General features: G+C 42.0%; 1 long non-coding RNA gene and 1 other non-coding gene across 2 annotated transcripts; one reads left to right on the top strand and one right to left on the bottom strand.

The window, feature by feature from the left end:
- Window positions 1–555: 555 nt before the first annotated feature.
- Window positions 556–696, bottom strand: LOC119469590. Its single transcript, XR_005198426.1, has one exon. It is a non-coding gene; the product is annotated as a U4 spliceosomal RNA (small nuclear RNA).
- Window positions 697–2,014: 1,318 nt separating this feature from the next.
- LOC108296586 lies at window positions 2,015–4,624 on the top strand. Its single transcript, XR_001821922.2, has 4 exons — window positions 2,015–2,128; window positions 2,769–2,820; window positions 3,318–4,524; window positions 4,564–4,624. It is a non-coding gene; the product is annotated as an uncharacterized LOC108296586 (long non-coding RNA).
- Window positions 4,625–6,808: the final 2,184 nt, after the last annotated feature.

Raw genomic sequence — 6,808 nt, 5'->3', positions numbered from 1 at the left:
AGTGCAGTGGCACCATCTTGGCTTACTGCAGTCTCCACTTCCCGGACTCCAGTGATTCTCCTGCCTCTGCCTCCTGAGTAGCTGGGACCATAGGTGCCCCCCACCACATCTAGCTAATTTTTGTATTTTTAGTAGAGACGAGGTTTCACCATATTGGCCAGGCTGGTCTTGAACTCCAAACTTTAAGTGGTTCACCCACCTTGTCCTTTGAAATCATAGATTTTTTAGAAATGGAGTCTCCCTCTGTTATTCAGGCTGGAGTTCAGTTGCACTATCTCAGCTCACTGCAACCTCCACCTCCTGGGTTCAGATGATTCTGCTGCCTCAGCCTCCTGAGTAGCTGAGGCTGCAGGCATGTGCCACCATGCCCAGCTAATTTCTTTGTATTTTTAGTAGAGACAGGCTTTCACAGTGTTAGCCAGGATGGTCCCGATCTCCTGACCTCATGAAGTGCTCATCTCGGCCTTTGAGAGTGGTGAGATGGCAGGCGTGAGCCACCATGCCCAGCCCACAGATTCTTTTTTGTTTGTTTTTGTTTTGTCTTTTTTTATTCAGTCTCCCTAGAGACTGTCAAAAATTGTCAATGCCGACTCTATTGCATGTTATCACGGTGGGGTATTGGGAAAAGTTTTCAATTAGCAATAATCTCATCTCAGATAAAACTCATTGGCTACAATACTGGCACTGAGCAAAGCTCACAGATTCTTTTTAAAGCAAGTGCTGTTAGAATTTACATATCAGTCCAGTTTCATGTATAGATGCCTCTAACCATTCAATGACCTTGGTACCTGATGAGATAAGTCAGTATTGCAGCAACACTCCCAGAAAATAGTTTGAATCATATTTGGTGATTTTTCTGGCAAAAAAATTTGGATTAACTTTGCATAGACTCAGGCAGAGAATGTGACATTATGGTCTACCCGTAGAGGGAGATTTTGGCCTGTATTTCTGGAAAGCAGGCTCACCTACTCACCAGGCTTCATCTAGGGCACCCTGGAATAGTCCTGTCAGAATTTGTATTCTTGCCCTGAGAACATTTCTGTGCTTGTGCTATGTGTAAACACTGATTTGGTCATATGTGAAGTGTGATTTGCTTAATGTGACCTGCGTCTCTGAATTTATTTACAGACAGACAAAGTGATGATGAGGAAGAGGAAGAAAGAGGGCCAGTGCCCCCCAGGTAATGCTGTGGACTTGTGGGCTGTTAGTTCAGTAGTGACACCTGGAGACTGCAATCCAGGGAAAATGAGGAAGTGATGACTGGAACTCTTCTTCCATTCACCCAGCTACAAATTGTCCTTATTGACAATGTTGTGGGTGATTTGTGGCACTTGTATAGGTTTTAATTTCTCACTCCTCCCAAGATGGGAACCTGCAATCAGATGAGCCAGGTGAACTCAGCAAACAGGGATTTCCTGGTTTCGCCTGTTCTCCCCACTGTGTTTAAACCCAGGGAGAGACGCATATATGCTTTCTGCCCATTTGTTGTGAGCATGTTCGCTAGGATTTGTGAAGAGAAGAAATTCAAAACATAGACATATGATATCAAAATAGTGGAAAAGGGAGGCCCTTAATACACAAGATCTGGGTGTCTGAAATGCCTCAAGGGCTCTGTTCACTTGAATGCCACATGTAAAATTCAACACAACTTATGCGAGGCAGTTGAAGCCCCGTGTTAGTTCTCGTGCAGCAAGTGGTGATGATAGTTTACAGGGAGAGTCTGGGTAGCCTGCAGTGGCTCATCTGTGGCAAATGCACTGAGCACGTGCTGCTTATTTGTGCTCTGTCCCCAGGGTGGTCACCCTCCACCCTGCATTTAGAAGGGATAGTTTTTTCTCTTGAAGGAAAAATGCCTTTGCTTTCTGTGACCATTCCATTCTGACTTCCATCAGATCAGCTTGGAGACTTTGTTGTCTAATCTCTTTTGGTTTCATCTTCTGTCATCCTCGTCCTGCCTGGCTTATCAGGAATCTGCAGGAGTCTGTGGAGGAAGAAGTCCCCCAGGAGTCCTGGGATGAAGGTTATTCAACTCTCTCAATTCCTCCTGGCACATCTGCCTTCAGTGAGTCTTACAGGAGCAACTTGCACTCAGAGGAGCAGCAAGTCAACTTGGCTGTCAACATAGGCAGTGAGTACTCCATTGTGAAGTTGATAAAGCTCCAATTTGTGTCCCAGATAGACCTCATAGTCCTCGGGCCTTACTCCACTGGCCAGGCTGAAAGTTGTCATCACTGTGGGTTGAACCTATCCATCAGTGTAGATTTCAATCACTCTGGATTCCAGTCTGAAGCACGGACATGGGGTGGGTCAGTGAGCTTTGCTCTCTCTCTAGTTTCACTCCATGCCCATCGCACCCTGGACCGACAGTCAGGACATTGAAACCCAAGGCAGTTGTTGCAAACTCACACCAAGCTATGCAGCACATGCCCGTGAGTTGTCTGTCAATCTGAATTAAATGTCTCTTGCCAGCTACCACGTTCCTCATGAGTTTTATTCCCCATGCATGTCTGTGAGTTTCTTTCCTGTTTGTACGAACTTGGGGTAAAGGGATAATGGTCTACCAGAATAGGGATGTTTCACCATTGGTTCTGAGACACAAACCAAGGAATCTATCATGATTGGCTTTGGGACCTCCTGAAGTCTATCTCTCACATTATCCTGTTGTCATGCTGAGGAGCCTGAGTTCCCTGTGCAGGGATTAGACAGTGGACTGTTATGGGTGTAGGTTAATGGCTTATTTTGTCTGTCCCTATCTGAATTTATTGCAGAGATTAAAAAGGACCAAGAAGAGAAAGAAGACCAAGGCCCACTGTGCCCCAGGTAACTCTGAGCAATTGTGATGCCAGGTCCAGGGAAAACAGAGTGGGCTGACAATATCAATACCGTCTTTTCAATGAAGCCTGAATTATTCTTACTAACATTGCTGTTGGTTTTCATTGCAGTAGATATTTAGGTTTCCATTTCTTCCTCCCCTTACCGTTTACTAACTACTGTAGGTTGACCATACTTGTTTTTATGATCAGTGTACACTGTGTGTCCTGAGGGCACTAACTCAGAGTGTCCTTTTACTCCCTCATCAGTGTGTCACCTGGATGCTTCACTGAGCTTACTTTCTCTCTCTTTCTCTGTCTTTCTCTTTCATTCTTTTTTACCCTACTCTTGTCCATCCCAGCATAAGGCAATAATTTGTTACGTCATTAATGGATCTTTGCTTTTTCTTTATTAACCACTTTCTTGTACTACCCATGAAATCTAGTTGGGACTCTGTGGTGTCTTATTTTCCCTGACTTATTCTTTGGTTTTTCCTCCTTTTTTAGGCTCAGCATGGAGCTGGTGGAAGCATAAGAGCCTGAAGTCTTCTTGTACTCCCTGGATATATTGTGTTCAACACATACAGCATATCTTGAGTTTTATTACACATGCCAGGCTTACACATATGCCATTTTTTTATTTGTAGAAGAGCATGTTCGCTTGACTTTGGACATGGACAGTAGGTTTCTTACTATGATGGTGATAAGACTCCACCTGGTCTCCCGGATAGGGGTCATATTCCCACACTAAGACAACATGTCACATGGGACTCTGCCGGTACAGAGTATGAACAATGCCATGTTCTTGCTGAAAACGCTTAGCATGAGTTTCATAGCCTGAAGTAATCTCCAGACAACTTCAGAATGTTGACCAGTGAGCAGCACTACTGACCTGTCTCCTTCAGACAGCCCATGTCACCACAAATCACACAACTAAAAGGAGAAGAGACATTTTGGGTTGAAAAAGAGTAAAAAGATAATGTAGCCACTTTTCTTTAGTTCTTTTGAACCCAAAGTGTCTCCTCATCTTTTTGTTGTTGTCATTGATGGTGGTGACATGGGCTTGTTTGTAGAGGACAGGTCAGCTGTCCGGCTCAATGGTCTGTACTCTGAAGTTGTCTGAAAATGTCCTCATGATTAAATTCAGCCTAAGTGTTTTTCCGGGAACACAGCAGGGTCAATGCTACCTCACCCATCTGCAGGTAGAGAAGGTCCCGTGTGTCTCCCACCATGATTGTGATACCAGGACTGTTCCACCATTTGTCTATCACCATGATCGTGATGCCAGATCTGTACCTTTCAGAGACACCTTATTTATACTGAAGTAATTGGAAAAATGGTTTTTAAAAGTATTAATATCCTGTATTCAAATGATCATCCCTCAACATTTTATTATTCATTAATCATCCCTGGCTGTGTCAATATTATATTTACAGCTGTACACTGGAAATTTTCTATTTTTACTGTATCTTTGCTTTTGCTAGTTTCTGTTGTGGAACAAAAAAAATTCCCTGCCTGCATTTCAATTTTTGCCAAAGTTAATTTTAATCTATACAATGAAAATTTTTTGTCTTTAAGATAAGACCGTCAGCATAAGGCCACAGCAAAACAGAGATTTTGCTAATTTTTAAGCCTTTGTTAATTTCTGGCTGATGAGAAAGGTAGTTTATTTAATTAGCTGCTAATATCTATTTAAGTGAGCAGCCAGAGAAATGTCTATCAGACTAATACCTATTTAAGTGAGCAGCCAGAGAAATGTCTATCAGACTAAGGATATGCAAAGCCCAGGCCATTCTTTTTGAGTCTTTTAAACTATTTCAGAAGAGAAGAGAATAGGCAGATTCCACATATGTGGACAGGAAGGAGAATCCACTAAGACACAAACAACCATTTCCCAAAACAGAATAGAAAATCCATTAAAATTCATATTTTCTCATGAAATGTAATCTCTCTAAACTTAGCCATTATGTGAAAGTCAATTCTTAACATACCATACTACATTGACTGTTGACAATCATAAGAATTCATTTCCATGTTTGTTATTTGAAAAAGCAAAAGGGATATAATCCTTTTTCTCTTTGCCGTGATCTTTTAAGATTGAGGATTGTTTTTCAAAATAAAACCAAAGATTTTAAAGATTGAAAAATTGGCATTAAAATTTATCTTTTCAAAGTAATGATGTTTAACTGAGGCTGTCTTATTCCTGTTTGTAGTATAACTGTCAAGTGATCATTTAACCATTCTTTAAATGTTTCAAGTTACTGGAAAGAAACCACATCACAGGATGTATCTTCTTTTGTTTCTTTATTTTACTTTAAGTTCTGTGGTACATGTACAGATCTTGCAGGATTGTTACACATATATACACATGCCATTTTGGTTTGTTGCCTCCACCCCCCCCCATCACCTTCATTAGGTATTTCTCCTAATGCTATCCCTCCCCAATCTCCCCACCCGCTGCTATCCCTCCTCTAGCTCCCCCATGCCCTGACAGGCCCCAGTGTGGGGTGTTCCCCTTCCTGTGTCCGTGTGTTCTCATTGTTCAACACCCACTTATGAGTGAGAACATGTGGTGTTTGCTTTTCTGTTCCTGTGTCAGTCTGCTGAGAATGATGGTTTCCAGTTTCATCAATGTCCCTGTAAAGGACATGAACTCATCATTTTTTAATGGCTGCATAGTATTCCATGGTGTATATGTGCCACATTTTCGTTATCCAGTCTATCTTTGGTGGGTATTTGGTTTGTTCCAGGTCTTTGCTATTGTAAGCAATGCTGCAGCAAACATATGTGTGCATGTGTCTTTATAATAGAATGTTTTCTAATCCTTTGGGTATGCACCCAATCATGGGATTGCTGAGTTAAATGGTATTTCGGTTTCTAGATCCTTGAGGCATTGCCACACTGTCTTCCACAATGTGCCTGAATATTATATTTTTCTCTAGGTTTAGAAAGTTTTCTGTTATTATTTCTTCGAAGAAGCTTTCTACTCTTTGCTCCTTCTCAACCCCCTATTTAAGGCCAGTGAGTCTTTGATTTTCTCTTTTGAAACCCTCTTCTAGATCTCTTAAGCATTCTGTGTTCCTTCTTGTTATTCTTTTCTTTTTTCTCCTCTGACTGTATTTTGAAATAGCTTGTTTTAATGCTCACTAATTATTATGCTTAATCAATTTTACTGACACTCACTAAGGCATTTTCCAGCTCCAGGATTTGTTTGCTATTTTCTATTACGTCTGTATCCTTGTTAAATATTTCTGATATAATTTTGAATTGTTTCTGTTTTCTTGAAGTTCATTGAGCTTTCTCAAAATAGTTGTTCTAAATTTCTTGAGAAGTTACATATCTCCATCATTCCAGGGTTGGTCACTGGTGGCTTATCTGGTCTATTTGGTGAGGTCATATTGACTTAAATGTTCTTGATACTATTAATATTTGTCAATATCTGGGTATTGAAGGATAAGGTATTTATTCCAGCCTTTGCAGTCAGGTCTTGTTTGTACCTGTCCTTCAGAGGGCCTCCCAGGAATTCAAAGTGGGCTGACGAGTTCCCTAAGCCAGTGGTCACTACTGGTGTCAGCAATTTTTGTACTACAAGGCACCCTAGGCCCAGGTACACTGCAATCCTTACAGATTCCCAGGTCCCCAGCCCTCTTGGACTTTGGGAAGATCAGGAATTTTTCTCTGGGTTCCCAGGTAAAGCCTCTAGCTTACTTTCCTCTATTTCCCCCAAGCAAAAGGAATCTCTCTGTAGGCTACACTGCCTGGAGTATGGGGAGGGGTGATGCAAGCATTCCCGTAGCTGCTGCAGCTGCTGCTGTCATACTGGCTGTGACCTCAAGTCCGGCATCTTCCAGACCTATGCAACATCAGGGTTTGCCCAAGGAGTGTTGTGGTCACTGCAGCCTGCCTGCCCCTGATGTTTATCTGAAGCCCAATTAATTTCCAGTGATAAAGCTGACCAGAACTTTGGTGGGTTCTTCCTCCTGGGGCAGCTGATTCCC

This window comes from Cebus imitator, unplaced genomic scaffold (assembly GCF_001604975.1).
Source record: "Cebus imitator isolate Cc_AM_T3 unplaced genomic scaffold, Cebus_imitator-1.0 Scaffold725, whole genome shotgun sequence".
Lineage (NCBI taxonomy): Eukaryota > Metazoa > Chordata > Mammalia > Primates > Cebidae > Cebus > Cebus imitator.
The sequence above is the reverse complement of the archived record's forward strand: the minus strand, read 5'-3'. Positions and strand labels throughout refer to the sequence as shown.